Raw genomic sequence first — 21,243 nt, forward strand, 5'->3', positions numbered from 1 at the left:
ACACTCTTACCAATGTGTTTCATGTTCCATAAATGAGTAGGAACTTGATTGTTGGTAGCTTGTTAATGAAGGTTGGATTGAAGCTTTCATTTGATTCTGATAGGTTTGTTATTACTCACAATGGGGAAATTTTGGGAAAGGGTTTCTATAATGGGGGTTTATTTACTCTTGATGTCAAACTTGAAATTATGAATAAGAATGCTAGTACTTCTTTTGTTCATATTGAAGGAAATAATGCCCTTGGTGTAAATATGCATTCAATGTTAAGTCTAATAAATGCGGTTCAGTATTAATTAATTATGCAAGTTAATAATTCAGTGAGATCAAGTGAACTATATGCCTAGCTAGAGGCCGCTTCAGTTCAAGTGGAATTACTAATATTAATCCACAACTTACTCTTGACTGAACCCGTAGGGTAACACAAATAGTACGTGAACAGATCAAGTATATAAGTGAATTAAATACTCCATTTATGGATATTCGGAATTGACGGATATCGGTTCCAATGGGAGCTGAAATCGTCAAAAGGCAAATTATGAATACTCCGGAAACGATGATATTGCCAGAAACGGAAATATGGATCGTATCGGAAATATAAATATTATCCAAGTCGTAGATGTTGCCGAAAACGGAAACATGGTACGTATCGGAAAATATTATCGGAAATCAAAATATTGCCGGAATCGAAAATATTGCCGAAACGGAAATATTGTCGGAATCGAAAATATTATCGGAATCGGAAATAAATTCCGGAATCGGAAATATTAAATATTTGTTCGAAACGGAAATTAATTCCGGAATCAGAAATATTAAATATTGTTCGAATCGGAAATGAATTCCGGAACCGGAAAATTAATCGGAAGCGCGACGTACGAAATAAACATCGGACGAGCTTGCTAGACGCAAGGCCAGACACGAAGCTAGGCCTGCGCCTAGCGAAGCCCTCACACAACAGGCGAGCCAGCAGCCCGCCAAGGCAAGCAAGGCCCAGCATGCGGCAAGGCCAGCAAGCTGGCGCGCCCTTCGTGGGCTGCGTACCAGCTGCTGGGCCGAGCCAGTCCACCGAGCGCGCGGGCAGGCCCCCTCGTGGGCTGTTCGTGCGTGTTGGTGTGTTCGTGCATGTTACGAATCCTTAAGCGTTTAGGATTTATCCGATTATACTATTTTCCTGAAACTACTAGAATTTGTTGCAAAACACTAAAACTAATTGATTTAATTTGAATTAAATTCTAATAGAATTAGATAAATTTGAATCCTAGTAGGTTTCTAGTTCCGATAATCCTACCCTATAAATAGGTGATGGCAATCAAAATTTATAATACATCAATTAAAGTATTCATATAGTTTTAAGTTAACAACTAAGGTTAACCAATTTGCCACACAATTATAAACGAATAACATAATACCTTAGGCTAAATTCTAGTTAATTGAATCTAAGGCGGATCCGAACGTGCTGTGGACTATCTACGGAGGGACTACACTTGGAGTCCTAAACTCGTTCTTGTTCGGTTCGAGAGCAGCTAGGGAAGGCACGCTTCGAATGTATGCATCCTAAATTATGCTAATTGTTATGTGGCAATTAATTTGGATTCCTGGCTTTATGGTTTTTCCGCATGAAATATATGTTTTATATTTGTCATAACCTAACAGTGGTATCAAGAGCCTCTAATTAAATCCATAATCAATTATAGTTAACATGGTTATACTTTACAAATTTGCAATGAATTAAAGGGGTGATTAATTTCGATTTTTGTAATTAATTGCAAATTCGGCGATTATTTAATTATATGTTCGCAGGATTTTCGGCAGTTTAGTCAATAATGGTCGGAATCGTATAATTTTATAGTGAATTTCGCATGTAAACGGCGTTTTAAAATTTTGACTAAAATCAAAGATTTGAGGCCGAACCCAGAATTCCCAAATTCGAAGCCTAACAATGACTTTTCAGAGGTTTTAGTTTTTCGAACGCAAAATTTATAATTTTTGAATGTTAAATTATATATTTGCGATTCTTGTTTGTAAATCTTGAATATATGATTGACCTACTGTATATGTTTAACAATTTTAATGCCTAATCTTGTTAATTATACAACCTAATTTGTAATTGCAATTAATTTGTTCAAATTCGATTTGATTTTCATAATTAATTAGCAATTGCCTCGGCTCGTCCAGCTGCGTTGCCCAGCAGCGTTGCCTCGGCAGTAGGCGAGTGGGCTACGCGCAAGCGTGGCTTGCTCGGCTTGCTGCATTTGCGCGTGGTCGCTCGGGATTTGCGGTATGATCAGTCGAGTGGCAGCCCATTGGGCGCTGCTGCTAGTTGGACTCGACGAGGCATGGGCGCAAGCCCAAGGCCTTGTCTTGGCCCGATTGGTTCGTTTTAATTTTAATTTTGATTTTCGGTTGGAAAACGATTTTAATTAAATTTAAAATTCGTAATTTACCTTTTTCTCGGAATTTAATTTTGAATAATTTAATTATTATAAATTTTTTTTACACTAATTATTTTACTAAAATTAAAACCTTGGTTAAATTTAAATAAATTAGTTTAATCAACTAAAAATAAATTAAAGGATTTAAATAATAATTTATATGAGCTTTAAATTGTAATTAAATTTGTAAGTTTCCTGTTAGACTAGGAAATACAATTTTATGTTTAAAATTAGTAAAGCATGTAAATTTCTTGGTTTTAGTGGGAGCGTTTTAGTAATAAACTCTTGAGTAGGTCTACATTCCTTTAAGGTTAAAACAACTCCATTAGAATTAATAAGGATTGAATAATTTGTAGATTATTGGAAGCCTTGATTAATTGCTGCAAATATTTATGTGATGCATAATATGTTCTACTAACCAGCTATGTGGGCCATTCATTGATAAATGAATGGGTGAATGGTATATTGTAAATGTACTGTTTTTGCAGGTTATGGAAAGTGACTAGTATGGCCCAAATAGGATAGAAAATATGGTCTGCATACCATTAATTTGAATGTAAAATTGGTCTAAAGTACCAAAGTTTTAATTTTAAATATGGTCTGCGTACCATCAAATAGTTGTAATTAGTTTCAATTATAGCTTATCCTATTTGAAGAAAATGACGCCTCCCATGGTGAAATTCAAGATGGAGTTTCCAATCCATTTTCAAGACGGAGTTTGAAGTTGAAGCTTCAAGATGAAGTCGTGCCATACTAGATCACATTTATATCTTATGCATGCTTTAAGTTATTATTGCTTTAAATAAGTCTTAATTATGCATGAGATTGTGGCTTGATTATGTTGCATGATTAAGGATGTTAGTTCACTTAAAATCTAACCAATATAGTAAGAGCCTTAAGTTCCAAACTTTAAAAATTGAGTTAAAAGGTGCCATGGCAAAATAACACTTACTTTTTTTTTTTTTTTTTTTTGGCAAATAATAATGAGCTTTATTTACCAAGTAATCAGAGTGTTAACAAACTCTGAAAACACCAACTGTCCAACAGACACAACCAAGCACCTAGCTAACCAACACAAGCTAGCAAATGAGCACAGAGGCTACTACTGACATCTACACTCAACATTAAACATAATGTTGCTAACAACAGTCTTAACTGGATCAACATGATCCCTAAAGACCTTAGCATTTCTTTGCAACCAAATACAATAAACAGACTCAATGAAAGCTATACTATACTTGCAAGCTTGCTTATGTGTGCTTCTGCTTTTCTTCACTGCAATCTGAACTTCCTCATGCCAAGGCAACACAGTTCTATTCACACCTAAAGAAAGCAGAACCTGCTTCCAAATCTCCTAAGAATAGGAGCAAGAGAAGAAAAGGTGCTCCAAGTTTTCATTTTCCACCTGACACAGACCACAAATACCATCAATATTCAGCTGCCATCTTATCAATCTGTCTTTTGTAGCAAGTCTGTTCTGCACTGCTAGCCACACAATGAAGGTGCTCTTTGGACTAGCATGGCTATTACAAATCAATCTCTTCCATCCCACCTGAGCTCCAACTGAATGAAGAAACTTGTACATTTTCTGAATTCTGAATTTACCAGCTTGCACAAACTGATCCACTCCATTTGCCTGCAGAAATACTTCTCTATTATGCCAAATTTTCCTTAATGACCAAGTTAAACCATTAGGAATTGGCATAGTCCAGAAGTCTCTATGCTGAATGTAATAAGCATGAATCCACCTCACCCAAAGCCTATCCTGCTTCAAAGCTAAAGCCCAACAGTGTTTCAAAACTGCTGCTTTATTCCACACAGTTAGATCCTTAAGATTCCACCCTCCACAACTCTTAGGGAAACACAATTGCTCCCAAGAGATAGAAGCTTTCCTAGAATCTGCATCAGCACCAGTCCACAAGAAACATCTACAAATTCTCTGAATCTCCTTCATCACCTTTTTAGGCATAACAAAAATCTGACACCAGTAGAGCTGAATACCAAAAAGTACAGATTTCACCAGTTGCAGCCTACCTGCATAGGAAAGGAACTTAGAAGTCCAGCTCTTGATTCTAGCAACAGTTCTATCAATGAGAGGCTTGCAGTCTGTGAAGGAGAGCTTCCTAGTTGTAAGAGGGACACCCAAGTATCTGAAAGGGAAAGAACCCTTAGGAACCCCAATTGAGATAACAATACTGGAAGCAACTTGATCAGAAACACCTGCCAAATAAACTTCACTTTTGTGCAAATTAGCTTCCAAACCAGAAGCCAAAGAAAACTTGGTAAAAGCATCAAAAAGAGCTTTCACAGCACCCTCATCAGCTCTGGAGAACATCAACAAATCATCAGCGAACATCATATGGGTGAGATCCAACTTTTTGCATCTAGGATGATAAGAGAAGTTAGTATCTTCAGCAAGAGCAGCAAGACACCTTGACAGATATTCCATACCCAAAGCAAACAAATAAGGTGAAATGGGATCACCTTGTCTCAACCCTTTCTTTGCAGGAATTGGTTTAGTGGGACAACCATTTATCAGAATGGAATAAGAAACAGAATAGAGGCACTGCATCACCCAATTCACAAACTTCATAGGGAATCCTAGCTCTGAAAGCATGGTTTTCAAGAAAGGCCACTCTAAAGAATCATAGGCTTTTTTCAGATCCACCTTGATCATACACCTAGGAGAAACATGTTTTCTAGAATAGCACTTCACCAACTCACAAGCCAGCAAAATATTATCAGAAATGGATCTACCAGGGATGAAACCAGATTGAGAACAATTTACCACTGTACCAATAACACCTTGCATTCTAGCAGTAAGAATTTTGGAGATAATTTTGTAAACAACTGAGCAGCAAGCAATTGGCCTAAAATCCTTCACACAAGAGGCATTCTGAATCTTAGGAACCAAAGTAACTGAAGTGTTGTTCACTTGCTTTAACATCACCCCAGTTCTGAAAAACTCTCTTACTGCTTCATAAACATCTGCTTTCACAATCTCCCAAGCTTTAAGAAAGAACAAACTATTGAAACCATCAAGCCCAGGGGCTTTATTGATATCAATACCTTTGATAGCTGCATCAATTTCTGCATCTGAAACAGGAACCACCAACATTTCTGCATCAGCAGCAGATAGCTGCTTCCCTTTCCTAACCACTCCAACATCCACACCCATCAATGAGCTAGCTGCAGTACCAATCAACTTCTTATAGAAAGAGCTAACTTCTTCCTGAATTTCCTGAGTAGTGCTAAGCTTCTTCCCAGAATCATCATACAAAATATCAATGCTATTCCTAGCTATCCTCTCCTTCATTGCACTGAAAAAGAATTTAGAGTTAGAATCTCCTACTTGCAACCACTGAATTCTTGCTTTCTGTCTATATGCACTCTCCTGAATATGCAAAAACTCCTTAAGAGTCTCACTACAATCCCTCTCACTTTGTTGCACATTACTATCAGTAGGGCAAGAAGCTAACTGGATCTGAATTTGACCCAAATCAGCCCTTAACCCCTCAATTCTCTCATCAAGCTTAGCAAAATCTTTATGATGTAACTCCTTCAATCCTTGCTTTACTGCTTTCAGCTTAGTCCACACCTTGAACATGGCTCCACCCCTTGGACAGGACACATCCCATCCCTTTTTAACTACATCAAGGAACAGAACATGATCAGCCATATAGTTAAAAAATTTGAAGGGTCTACTCCCCCCTCCCATATGAATATTGCAAGACATAACCAGAGGTGAGTGATCAGATATTCCTGGAGGCAAATAATCCACCACAGCATCAACAAACTTAGAATGCCACAAAGCATTAGCAATGGCCCTATCTATTCTGGAACAGATTCTCAAGTTACCTTGCCCCTTATTGCTCCAAGAATAGTAACTCCCACAACTCTTAAGCTCAGCCAACCCTGCAGCATCCATACAACTATCAAAATCATTAGTTTCCCCTTCTGTAACTGCATTGCCATTTACTCTATCAGCAGCTAATAAAACTGCATTGAAATCCCCCATGACAAGCCAAGGACAATTAACAGTACTACTGAAAGCAGTGATCTCTCTCCACATTGGTCTTCTAGTATCAACAGAGTGCAAACCATACACAGCTGAAAATAAAGCATCAAACAATCCATTCTTAGTAGCAACATGACAGTGAACACAAAATTCAGTTTTTTGGATAAGCTGAGCTGACACCAATGCATGCTTCCAACCAATCCATATCCTTCCCCTAGGAGAGTGCTCATAATTCATAATCCACTGCCACCCAACCCCTATTTTCTTCTGAATTTTACAACTATTCTTCTCCTGAACTTTAGTTTCTAACAAAGCTACAACACTAATGTTATTACTAGCTAAAAACTTTTTTATTTCAACTACTTTAATGGGATCATTCAATCCCCTCACATTCCAGGTACTAATATTCATGGTGGATCAATTGGGAATTCCACTCCATCACTACCAGCAACCAATTCCTCCCCATTCAAATGGACTTCAGAAAGCCCCACAGTCTGAGCTGGAGTTCTAATATCTCTTCTTCTCCTTGAAACAACTCTCCACCCTTCATCAAGCACTGGAGCAATTGGAGTAAAAGGCTTATCATAAACAGATAACTCTCCATTCTCCCCATCATCCTCTTGTATAGCATCATTAGCAGTCAACTCATCAGTAGTTTGTGGTTCAACATTTGGTTGCACTGCTTTAGGTTTCCACACCTTCACAACCTTCTTTCTCTGAACATCAGCTGGCCTAAATCTTGTGGTATTGACTCTTGTCTGAGTACAGTCATGCCCCATAATCTTACACTTCTGGCAATAAGGAGGTAGCCATTCAAACTCAACCACCTGTTTAACAATGTTACCCATAGGGTCCTGAATCTGCACAGATTTAGGCAAGTCACCAGTTACATCCACCTCAATAAGAATTCGAGCAAATGAAATTCTTTGCTGTTTAGAAGTACATTCATCAGCATATAGAGGATCTCCAAGCAAACTCCCTATTCTGCTCAATGAATCACCCCCCCAACAGCTCAATGGTAAGTTAGGCAACCTAATCCACACTGGTACTACCCTCAATATTTCCTCCTGGAAATTAAAACTTGTTGTCCAAGGTTTAACAATCATAGGTTTGCCAAAGAACATATGAGGACCAGCCACCAGAACTGATTCCTTATCCTTCTTTGACTGGAATCTGATTACAAAATAGCCCTCATCATGGAGGAAAATCTGAGGTTTACCCACTTGGTGCCTTTCTTTTGCAATGAATCTCAAAATAGACCCAATCGACGGTTTTTCCCCAACTACATACATGACAACTGCATTTCCCCATATATCATTCATTTTTTGTATCTCATGCTTATCAAGTACAGCTATGGGTTTACCATCACAGACTGTGGGAGCAATAAAATTCAACGCAAAACCTTTAGAAGGGAGTGAACTACCTTTAAATAGACTCACCCATGGTTTTGGTTCCATATCCAATCGCCTTTGAGCTGGCTGCGCACCATTCATCTCACACTCTGTTTCTGTACGGACATCCTCTGTTTTCTGGGCTGGATCTACACCTGGGTTCTCCTTCCTCACACTCCGTCGGTGCATTTCTTTGAGTGCAGCATTAACACTTCTCACCAGGAGGTCCACCCTATCCTTTCCCACCACCATTCGATGGCTATCTTCGTAAAACTCTTCCAGAGCTTCAACCAGCGATGGCGGTCGATTTACATCAGTACGCACTGACCGCGACCAACCAGCCGAGTCCTGGTAAGCTTGAGAGTTGTCTAGACGTTCCATCGATGGCAGCACATGGTCAGAATGAGGCAGCGTAACTGGTGTCACCAGACCCGCACTAACCCGAGGTTCATCAGGAATGGGTATTTGTTTTCTGAGTTGGTTCTGGTTCTTAGGCCTCGAAACTTCTTGATGAAGAAGAGAAGAGGCTTCCTCATTCACTTGAGCAATCTCAAGCTTCTGTGTTTTCTTCTTCCTCGCCATTTTCAAGATTGGCACACGTTAGTAAGAAACCTTAACGTACACCACACCATGAGAGAGAAGAGAGAAGAAGGGGTACAACGAACTTGTTAAATAACACTTACTTGGATAACCTTTACATCAATCTTAGTAATAGTTTTCCGCCATAGCGAGGTGTTACTTATTGATCCTAAAGGGTAAGGTACACAAATAATTGTGAGTACATGTTAGTTTTGGTGAAACTCAACGATATAAGTAAGGAGTCCTTTTATGTCGTGGCAAATGAGATAGGTTTACCTAATAAGTTCTTAGACGTACCTATCAACCAAAAGTACTTAGTTTCTAGACTATTAGCAAAGGATTTGCTTACCTAAAATATTTTAGAATTTAGTCTAAATACATAATGTGCTTAATTCTTCAATGATTTAAGGATCTTGGATTCATTTTATTCACACCTGCCGGAACAATAAATTCGAATAAAATGCCAATGACTTGTTTAAATTGCATGATTGCTTTAATTTTCAAGTTATTACTCATGATAAATGTTTAGACTTTAAATGCTTCAATGTATGTTTTAATTATTGTTTATAATTAAATATCTTACACTGCAGTAAATCCTTTTAGAAGGTAACAGTAAATTTCCTCGATTGGTAGTGAATCTAAGAACGATTTACGGAAATGAGAGAAAGTGAGCAATTTAAAATGTACGTTTCTTTTAGCGACTTTTATGGTTGTTTTCGAGTATCAAAGTTGAATGGCAAACCGATTGGTGCTTGTGAATTCAAAATACAATGTAGTTTTGAGATCATAAATCATTGAGTTTAAACGCTCAGCTTTACCAATGGTTAACAACCTAATATCTTTGTCCATTTAATTCTCGAATGAGTCTAGTTCCTAGACATTCGAATAGATCGATGCTTCGAGAACTTTAGAAGCTTCTGGTAAGATCATCTAGTTGAAACAGAATATTCAACATAAATAAAATGGTTAAGAACTTTGATGGAGTGACATTGGACATGTCTAACAAAGTATAAAAGTCAACACTAGAGAAGTTAATTCTTAAGACTATAAGAAAGGGTACAAGAAATAGAAAAACAAGGAACAAATGAAAGAAATTTTACGATTTCGTTTCTACCTATAAGTTTATGTTTAAAGAGAAGTGACCTAACAATAAAACTTCCTTGGTATCATATACCAATTGAGGTTCTTACTTCGGTAATAACTCAAACAATGGAAGCTAGGCTACACTAATGACCTACAAATGGGAAATGAAGCATGGTAGTGCTACATTAGTTGTAGGGTCGTCTAGTTTGTTTTAAGTCCTTTCAAGGCTGGAACTTAATTGCTATTTTGTCCCATAATCAGCATACCTAAATTTCTACTTACAAACACAGAAAGACTCACATTCAAAAAAAAACAAAAGCAATGTTTGTTTGTTTGTTTATTTGAATGAAATGGTCATTTACGGGTTGAGTCAATATGCTTGATTAAAACAAACAAATCTTTAACAATAAGAAATTTAATAGGTTCAAATCAATCTCTTGATTTTAGTTCCACTAATCTTTGGCATTGTTGCTTAGACCATATCAACAAGTTAACATTCAAAAGATCTATTTTGATGGACTTTTGAAAGTTGATTGATTTCTAGATCAATACAAGACAAGCTAGTCTTACTTGTTGAAAGTAACAAAAGATATGAACTATTGTTAGAACGCCTGGACAATAGAGTTCAAAGCTAAAGAAAGATTTTTATGACTTTATTATTTCACATGGTTTTGAGTGAATATGGATTTATTTACTCAAAGTGATATAAGTTTGAATCTGTTTGGCTAGTTCAAAGATTCAGAAGTATAAAATCCACATGGCAAGAAATCATAAAGATCTAGGTTAGGTCATGACGATGATTACTTTAAGACCAAAAATGATCATCAATGATTGTGTGTTGTAATTTCACGATCTAGCTCCATAAGATATGGCATATCTACGTTGGAATGATCGAAGTCAATTAGTACTTGATTCGATCAATGATGAATCATAAAGACTTTTCCTATAATTTCAAAAACAAAAAATGCTCAACTACCACCAAACTAAACCAAATTCGTCAAAGATATTGAAAAGTAATTTCAGAATATCTTTTCAGTAATATATATCTAAAGAGTTGCTAAACTCAGTGGGAGCTTAGTGTTTTTTATTCAACAAACTAAGGCCCAAGAATAGATATAGGTTTCATTGTGATTTTTTCAAATGAGACACAAGGGTATTGTTTCTACCACGAATTTTTGAGAACATAATGTTTGTTTGCTCGAAATAATGTCCTTTTGGAGATTCGTTTCCAAAATGACAAGTGGGAGAAAAAAAGACCTCGAAAGTATTCGAGGCGAACAACAAACATAAACGGACATTCCGGAGGCTTTTAGAAGTTCTTTAGAAAATCCGAACACTTATTCTTAAGGACTTTAGAAGTGGCTTTAAAGAATGGACATCTCTTAGAAGACTTTACAAGTGCTTCAAGGAGAACAGAATATATACTCAAAGGAATTTCGAGTGTCTGTTGATATTCTATTGTTTGATGTTCTATACCCAAGTAGGCATAGAGTTCAGGTCACTGAAACTATGAGATTCTTCTATTAGATAGTGAAGAAACCTACAACTTACAGTCAAATGTAGATTAATGAGTTTGTGATTTGTAAGAAAGCTATGACGAAATATAGATTCCCTAAAATGTTTAGAGGGCATATATAGACTCAAATGTTTTATATGGTTAAAGGCCATAAAACATAACCAATGTTTCTTTGACAACATTGAAATTTTGTTGATTTGCAAGAATGGTTTACACTTATTGGTTGCAAACCATCAAACATGGAATTGTGTTCACACACAAAGCTAGATTGGTTGCTAAAGGTTACAAGCAAATTCACGTCGTGGATTGTGTTGAAAGCCTCATGAAATATCGTAATGCTCAAGTCTATAAATCAAGCAATAATTGCTTGTTTTCTCCGGTAGCCTATCTTGTTTTCTCCGGTAGCAATAATTGTTGGAGGGAGGATTTGGTCAAGTTTATGGAATGGGATTGTCATGCTAAGATGTCGGGTAGCCTATCTTGTTTTCTCCGGAGCCTTCACGGTGTCTCGAGACGCTATTCTCAAGGGAGGAAAGGATCTAGAGATTTGACGTAGTATGCTCAGTTGAAGGGGAATTGGTTAGTGCTTGCCCTTAGTTCGCTTTGCTTGACGCTTGAATCTTTCACTCGATTTAGGACATTAGTTAGCGTGTAATCATTTATTTGATTGGTAATATTAGTGTTCTTTTATACTAGTTCCATAATAAAGGCCCCTATCTTGGATTTTGTAATTTAATTTTACTTTCTTTTCTTTTCTCTTTCTTTTCTTTTTCTTTTCTTTCTTTCTTTTCTTGGTTCATTTCTCTTTAGGTGTTGCCTTGATTAGATTTGCTATATTTTGTTTTTGTAGATTTTTGGAATTTGAGTAGTTTCTCATTCTTCCCTAATTAAGTTTAGTTTGCTAGAGACTAGCAAACGCTTAGCTTGGGGGAGTTTGATGAGCGACATTTATGTCGCTCCTAGGATAGGATTTCATGTTAGTTTGTTATGCTTTTTTATAGTTTTTATAGCTTTTTCTGTGATTTTTATAAGTTTCTTTCCATCTTGTGCTTTATAGGTGATTATGAAGAAAAGTGATGGAAAACAGAGGAGGGCTGATGGCATCAAGGAATCTGCAGTTTTGTGCAACCGAACATTCCTTCTTGTTCGGTCGCACAAAATGGATTTTTGGAGACAAAATTCCCCAAAATTGGTAAACGACCACACGAGTCTTTCTGTTCGACCGCACAAAAGTTGTGCGCCCACACAGGTCTTTCTGTTCGACCGAATCAAACTGCAAAGGAGACATGAGCCAAGAAAACACCATTCGACCGAACAGGATTTCTCGTTCGGTTGCACATGACGAAGGAATTGTTCTTCGCTGCGTTTGCTCGTACAGGGCTTAATGTTTGCTCGAATGGGTTGCTTATGTTCGGTCGCACAGAGGGTTTGTGGGACCGAATGGCTACGCGGGCTGCATAGTTTCGAATTTCGGCTTCTATTTGGGGAAACTTATAAATAGATTTTTCATTTATTTTATTTGGTGTAGAATTTTAGTTTAACATTTTTAGAATCCAAAAATAGTTTTTCAGCATTTTCTAGAGAGAGAAACTCTCCTCCATTGAAGCATCAAGTTGTAATTTCCTAAACTCTTCTTCTAATTTCTTGCAATTCAATTCAATTTCTTACTTCTTGCTTTTGTTATGATTGTTGATTGCTCTTTAGTTCCTTTAATTCTTGAATTCTTCTTGTGTTTACTTTAGTTACTTTGATTCTACACAAGGCTACACAAGCTCTTAGATTAGGATTTTAGTTCATTTTATTAGCATTTTATTATTATTTTTGCTTAGTTTTACTCGCATGGGAAGACGGCGGAATTCGAATCAATTAGATGTGTAATTCTCAAAATTCCTTGATGTTCTTCGAAAATTGCATATCACTATCCCCTTTACGGATGCATTGAAACAAATGCCAACCTACTCAAGATTTCTTTTAAGAAATCTTGAGTGGGAAGCGAGATTGTGACGTAAAGGAGACGGTGAACCTCACCGAAAATTGTAGTGCTATTATCCTTAACCAAATGCCACCCAAACTCAAAGACCCGGGTAGTTTTTCTATCCCTTGTGCTATTAAGACGCTTGAAATAAGCAATGCTTTGTGTGATTTGAGTGCTAGTGTTAGTCTTATGCCTTATTCGGTGTATACCAAGATTGAAGTTGGTGATCTTGTCCCAACCAACATTACATTGCAACTTGCCGACCGCTCGGTCAAATACCCTATTGGCAAGATTGAGGATGTACCCTTGAGAGTTGGTGGATTTGTGATCCCCGTCGATTTTGTGGTCCTAGACATAGATGAGGACGTGCATGTCCCTATTATTCTTGGTCGCCCATTTTTGGCCACGGCGAGGACCATTATTGATGTCAAGCAAGGGAAAATTACTTTGAAAGTTGGGAAGGATAGTTTGTTTTTTGACTTGAACAAGGGCATGAGTTATCCTAGTTCTACTAATGAGAAATGTTTCATGGTCGACTCTTTTGATCCCTTAGTGTATGACATGCATGAGCACTTGCTCACTACTAACCATTCACTTGAGTGTGCTCTTTTGAATAGAGAAAGCTTAGGTGATTTAGGGGTTGAAGAGGCCAACTACAAGGAACTATTGGATTCTACCTCACATTGCGCTCAATCGGAGCAATTCTTGATTGTGCTTGATCGAAATGAAGCTTCGAATAATCATGAATGCCGAATTGGTAAGGAAGCTCCGAAGGTAGAGCTAAAACCTCTACCTTCGAGCTTATGGTACGTCTTTCTCGGTCCAAATTCTTCTTACCCCGTTATTATCAACTCTTCTTTGGACGACAAGCAAGTGCTCAAGCTCACTAATGTTTTGAAACGTCATCAAAGGGCTTTGGGCTACACCATTGATGATTTGGAAGGTGTTAGCCCAACACTTTGCATGCATCATATCGAGCTTGAGGACGATGTCGTCCCACATCGTGAAAGGCAAAGAAAACATAATCCACCTATGGGAGAGGTGGTTAAGAAGGAAATCATGAAGCTTTTGGCGGCCGGGATTATCTATCCTATTTCAAATAGTCGATGGGTATCCCCGGTCCATGTTGTCCCCAAGAAGGGTGGGATGACAGTAGTGAAGAATGCACATGGAGAGCTCATTTCCACCCGGACCGTAACCGTGTGGCGCATGTGTATCGACTATCGCCAACTCAATCTTTCTACAAAAAAGGACCACTTTCCTTTACCATTTATTGACCAAATGCTTGAACGGCTAACCAAACACAAGTATTTTAGCTTTCTTGATGGGTATTCCGGGTTTTTCAAAATTCCCATAAATTCGGAAGACCAAGAGAAAACTACATTTACTTGCCCTTATGGGACTTTTGCCTATAGGAGGATGCCTTTCGGGCTTTGCAATGTCCCCGGCAACGGCGCCATTTTGATAGGGTGTTTTTCCGTCGTTGAATAGAAATTCACCTCACCAAACAAAATTTATAAACCACTAAACAAACCAGCTATATGAACTATAGAGGCAAGTATAGGGATCGTCCCATAGGAATGGATATGTTTTACTATTCAATCTATGCGTTCACAAGCTAGTTCGAATGGAAATTAGAGTTTTTGAAAATCTAATGAAAGCTAGAAATGCAAACAAATAAAGAAATTCTAGAGATTTCGGGAATCGGCAATGGAAATCAAATCAAAGAAATAACAAGGTCAAGACATTCATGAATATGAAACGACATAGCACATAGGGGAATGAAACCAAATGACATGCTCGCCACCTCTCGGATGGAGCACGCGAAGCAACCTAGCCTTTGGAAGAGCTTTCGCCTAATCCTAAACTAGATAAGCTTGCATATAATAGGAACTATCATTCACTTGCACAAAATAGGCTCACAATGTCTTGCCAAACCTAAATCATACATTCCAATCAATTCTAATCAAATAGCATTCGCGACTACTACTCAACTAGTCATGGATGTCCTATCACTAAATCACATTTAATTACAACATCAATCATGAATTTTCCCTAAAATTCCCCAAATTCAATGCCAAGGCTTCATCCCTAACCTCTAGACTAAACTACTCAATTACCATGATTAACATCAACATTAAACTAACATTAATCCTAATCATGAAACTAATTGAACTAATGAAGCTAATTGAAACATTAAAATTGAGAAAATTCAAACCACAAAAATTGGGGGAAAACTAAGAACATTCAAAATTTGAAACTAATCCTAGAATTCAAGCATGAAATCAAAGCATAAACGAAATTAATGAAGCAATTAAAGAATTAAAGAAAAAATCAAAAGAAGAATTAGAATTATACCTTGAAATGAAGAAATTGCATCAAACTTTGAAGCACAAAATGAAGAACAAAACTCAAAGCAAAGAGGAAAGAAATCTGAAAATTAAAGATTGAATTGAATTTAGAATCAAGAATTGGAGGCTAAGAATCCTTAATCCTAATCTCTAATCTAATCCCTAAACTAATTCTAGAGAGATAATTCTAAGCTAAGCCTAAGAAAAATGAAAATTACGTAATGAAAGCCTAATTAACAAATGCGCGATTTTCGTTCTTTATAGTAGCAGCCCGCAGCCTTGTTTGGTCGCACAAGAGGTCTTGTTTAGTCGCACAAATTCTGTGCGGTCGAAGAAGAAAGAGAATTCGATCGTTTACCAAAATCAGGACATTCTGTCCAGCAACTCGCCCGCACAGGCAAGGCAAATCGATCGCACAACATCCATTCGATCGCAGAGACAGCTCATTTTGGTTCTGCGCATACTGTGGCTGCTTGTATTCTGCTGCGCTCTTGCTGCATTGCTTGGATGTGTGTACGTGCTGAATGGAGAGCACAAGGATGTTGTGTGATAGCTAAAAGGTGAGCAAGAGAGCTACTGTTGTGGCAGCTCGTGCATTGCTATGAGTGCTTGTTGCTGCGACTGTGCTGCTACGATGATGATGCGATGGGTGCCATGGTCAGCAGCTATGGGCAGTGCTGCGTATGTGGTTTGGCTGCGTTGGTGCTGCACGTTGAACAAAATTGTATAGCATATCAATAAAATCGTAAAATATATTCTAAAATCGTCGAGCACGCTAGAAAATCGTATAGCACATTATTAAAATCGAAAAACGCGTTATTGAATCGGAAAATCACATATTTAATTCGTTTGACATTTTCGCAAATCGTAAAGCCATTTAAATCATCGTCTAAGCCAAAAGTCACATTATTTAGCACGTTAACACTCCAAATGACCCCACGCTATAAAATTGAGCATAAAAGACATATTTAGAGCGAAAACGGCTAGAATATACGCAAGACGAGAGAATGTAACGATAAATGCAAAAATGCAACAAACGAACTAAAAACGATTAGCGAAAATAATAATAAAATGCTAATAAAATGAACTAAAATCCTAAGCTAAGAGCGACATAAATGTCGCTCATCAAACTCCCCCAAGCTAACCCTTTGCTTGTCCTCAAGCAAAGCTAGAATGAGAAATGGGGAGGAGAATGAGCTTAATTATTCAAAATCAAAATTACGAAACAAGAACTACAAGAATGCACACTAACTCACTTTCGTAGGAATCACGGTTGCATTTAAGCGCATGCAATAAGCTCTTTGAACCCCACAATCGCTCATGAGGGCGAGTGGGATCTCGCAAGGGTTTCCAAAGAGAAACACCCATAACTCTTCCAAAAATTTGAATCAAGGCAAGACCTAAAATGAAAAACGAACCAAGAAAAAGAAATAAAAGAAAAGAAAAAGAAAAGAAAGGAAAAGAAAAATGAAAAACGAAACAACAAAACTGAAGATAAGGGCCTTTATTATGGAACGAGCACAAAAGAATGCTAATATTACTAACTAAATAGACGAATGCACGCTAACCAATGTCCTAAGTCGAGTGAAATATTCGAGCGTCAAGCAAAGCGAACTAAGGGCAAGCACTAATCAATTCCCCTTCAACCGAGCATACCACGTCAAATCTCTAGATCCTTTCCACCCTTGAGAGTAGCGTCTCGAGACACCGCGAAGGCGCCGGAGAAAACAAGATTAGGCTACCCGACATATTAGCATGACAATCCCATTCCATGAACTTGACCAAATTCTCCCTCCACCGACGATGACTCAACTCAAAAGGGTCAAGAGGACTTTTTAGGGTGTAACGTAGGCTAGGGGTAAGGTGTGGAACAAATTTGGTAATTTGGTGCTCATACCTAGAGTGAAGCGCAATGATAGAACTCAACTCAAGCAAATCGAACCAAAAACAAACTCATACCACTTATTTGGGGTACCCCCAAGCTTATTCAAAAACAATTCTAAACTACAACTCTTTTTGCACTTTTCTTGATTTAATTTTCCCTTTTTTTTTGTGTTTCAATTGAAACTTTTCTCATTGCATTGCTTAGAGTTCTTGCTCAGACACCTCTTACCATTACATGCCGGAGTGAGTGACCCCACATCATCTAGATCCATCCCGAATGTGTCGGGAATGGTGATGACGTTATCATAGGACTCGCCTAGCACAAAGGAGCTCTCGTGCATATCCTTCTTGACTTTCCTATCAATCTCAAAATCACACTTAAAAACACAAATATTGTTAGAAGCATTAGCACAAGAATGATTGTGCTCAACACAAGCAAGAGTGTCAAATTTCATACAACTTCTCATCTTAGAGCAACAATGATCATCAATAGCAAGCTTGAAAATAGCCTTGGCGTCTCCCGCCTTCAAAGTGATAAGGCCACCTTGAACATCGATGAGAGCACCCGCCGTAGCCAAGAATGGTCTCCCTAAAATAATAGGGGTATGGGCGTCCTCGTCGATAACCAAGACAATAAATTCAACAAGAAAAGTCAACTTCCCTATCACAAGGGGAACATCATCAACCCTACCCAAAGGAAACATAACCGAGCGATCGGTTAATTGCAAGGACATAGGGGTAGGGGTGAGATCGCCAAGACGAAGTTTCTTATAGATTTTGAACGGCAAAATACTTACACTTTCCCCCAAGTCCCATAGAGCGTTGTCAAACCTAAGCTCTTGGATGCTACAAGGAATCGAGAAGCTCCCGAGATCCTTGAGCTTTAGGGGGAAAGGGCTTGAAATCAAAGCACTACAATGCTCCGTTAGGTGCACGGTTTCATTAGTGCCACAAGTCCTTTTGCCGCTCAAAATGTCTCTCATGAACCGAGAATAATGTGGCATTTGTTTGAGCGCCTGGGTGAAAGACAATGACACATATAGCTTGGTAATGGTTTTCGAAAACTAATGGAATTTATCATCAAGCTTTTTACCGGCAAATCTTTGAGGGTAGGGGGGAGGAGGAATTGGGAGAGGAGGAAGAGTAGTCTCCTTCGACTTATCACCATCACTCAAGTTGTCGACATGAGACTCCTCTTCCGCCTTATCACAGTCTGGAGACTCATTCCCCGTAGAATCCTTACCCCTAGAGCAAGATGCATCAACTATCTTAGCATCATCATCTAGAATCATCCCACCCCGAGTCACAACCGAGTACATTTTCTTAGGTGCTTGACCTTGGGGTGGGAGGCTAGTGTGCACTTGTTGCTCTTTGATGGTGCTAGCTAGTTGTGCTAGTTGGGTCTCAATCATATTCAAGTGAGTGTTGGATTGCTTGAATCCATCCTCAAACTCGATATTCTTCTTGGCTTGCGCCCCCACAAACGACTCCATGAGAGCCTCAAGATTAGACTTGAGAGGCGGGAGTGGTGGAGGTGTATTGCCATAACCACTAAGGTTTGATTGATATTGGTTGCCAAAGGTCCTCGGTCCATTGAATCCGGGAGGTGTAAATTGAGACACACCATATGGACCTCCCGAGTTCAAAGGATAACCCCCACTAGAGGCACCCCTAAATTTCCCATAAGAGTAGTTATAACCCCCTCCGTCTTGATGGTTGGGATTATAACTACCTTGATGGTATTGGCCTTGATTGCCAAAACCTTGAGGTTGACCATAGGGCGCTTGGCCTTGATAGCCTTGTGCTCTAAAGCCACCTCGGTTTTGGCTATCATACCCACTTCCTTGGCCACAGCCTTGGTGGGAACCATACATAGGGGGCCCTCTAGGTTGCCTAGCAAAATTTTGATTGTTGGGGTTATCATTTCTAGACCTCTGATTCAAGGCATGAGCATACTCCATATCAAAATCACCTTCATACGAAGGGCCATGATCCACAAAAGACACATTATGAACCAAGGGACATGCATTGGGGAAGTGACCAAAATCTTGGCAATTATCACAAAAAGAAGTGCCCGGAGGCATTGTGTCATAGGAACTGACCTTGCTCTTCCCCTTAGTGAGAAGAGTAGCCGAAGGTGGTGGAATTGTAGATGGTGATGGGGGTTGGCTTGTTTCTCTTCCCGCAAATGGAGATGGTGGTTGGCTTGGCGTGCTTTCAAGTTTCTCCAACCTCGAGCTAAGCTTCTCAATGATCCTAGCTTGCTCCATAGCATAAACCGATCCTTTACCATCATCACTCCTTCCCTTGCCATCATAGTCCCTTGCACCAACATGCCAAGCTTGATAAATTTGGACCACGTCCTCAATTATCTCCTCAATTTGATCCTCGGTTTTATTCATGGTGGGGCCTCCCACGCCCGCATCAAGACTTGTCTTTGAACTTGGGCTCAACCCCAAGTAGAAGGTTTGAAGTAACAACCACTTAGGGATCCCATGATGAGGGCATTTCCTTTGGTACTCCTTAAAACGATCCCAAGCTTCAAAAAGTGTCTCGTCTCGCCTTTGCTCAAAGGATTGAATTTTGTGGCGATATTCCGCCGTCTTCCCATGCGAGTAAAACTTGCTCAAGAACGCACTAGTCACCTCGTTCCAAGTGCGAAGTGAGTTGGGCTTCACCTCCTTGTCAAGCGAATCACTAACTCGCCCAAGTAGTGAGAAACGAAACAAGGTCAACCTCACGTAGTCCGATGTGACACCATTGTGCTTGATAGTGTCACAATAGTGCTCGGATTGTTTGAGGTGTTCGTGAGGTGACTCGTTGCTCTTCCCACAAAAGGGGTGGCTTTGAACCAAGTTGATCAAGGCGGGCTTGATCTCAAAATTGTTGGCACTCGTTGTGGGGGCTTGAATACCGCATGTTGCTTCAAATGCCCCCGGTATTTCCAAGTTCTTAACCGGAAGCGCCATAGTCTCAATAGATTGCTCACTCTCTTCTTGTTCCTCACCAACACTCAACGATTCGAATCTGTTGTGGCTTGATCGCCCGGCAACGGTGCCATTTTGATAGGGTGTTTTTCCGTCGTTGAATAGAAATTCACCAAATCAAACAAAATTTATAGAACACCTAACTAAACGGCTATGTGGACTATAGCGGAAAGTATAGGGATCGTACCATAGGAATGGATATGTTTGACAATTCAATCTATGCGTTCACAAGCTATTTCGAATGGAATTTGAGTTTTTGAACTAATCTAATGAAATCTAGAAATGCAAACAAATAAAGAAATTCTAGAGATTTCGGGAATCGGCAATGGAAATTGAATCAAAGAAATAACAAGGTCAAGACATTCATGAATATGCAACGACATATCACATAGGGGATTGAAACCAAATGACATGCTCGCCACCTCTCGGATGGAGCACGCGAAGCAACCTATCATTCACTTGCACAAAATAGGCTCACAATGTCTTGCCAAACCTAAATCATACATTCCAATCAATTCTAATCAAATAGCATCGCGACTATACTCAACTAGTCATGGATGTCTTATCACTAAATCACATTTAATCACAACATCAATCATGAATTTTCCCTAAAATTCCCCAAATTCAATGCCAAGGATTCATCCCTAACCTCTAGACTAAACTACTTAATTAGCATGATTAACATCAACATTATACTAACATTAATCCTAATCATAAAACTAATTGAACTAATGAAGCTAATTGAAACAATAAAATTCAGAAAATTCAAACAACAAAAATTGGGGAAAAACTAAGAACATTTAAAATTTGAAACTAATCCTAGAATTCAAGCATGAAATCAAAGCATAAACGAATTTAATGAAGCAATTAAAGAATTAAAGAACAAATCAAAAGAAGAATTAGAATTATACCTTGAAATGAAGAAATTGCATCAAACTTTGAAGCACAAAATGAAGAACAAAACTTAAAACAAAGAGGAAAGAAATCTGAAAATTTAAGATTGAATTGAATTTAGAATCAAGAATTTGAG

General features: G+C 38.5%; 1 pseudogene; it reads left to right on the top strand.

The window, feature by feature from the left end:
• Positions 1 to 19,716: 19,716 nt before the first annotated feature.
• Positions 19,717 to 19,817, top strand: LOC130460270 (uncharacterized; annotated as a pseudogene).
• Positions 19,818 to 21,243: the final 1,426 nt, after the last annotated feature.

This window comes from Spinacia oleracea, chromosome 4 (assembly GCF_020520425.1).
Source record: "Spinacia oleracea cultivar Varoflay chromosome 4, BTI_SOV_V1, whole genome shotgun sequence".
Classification (NCBI taxonomy): Eukaryota; Viridiplantae; Streptophyta; class Magnoliopsida; order Caryophyllales; family Amaranthaceae; genus Spinacia; species Spinacia oleracea.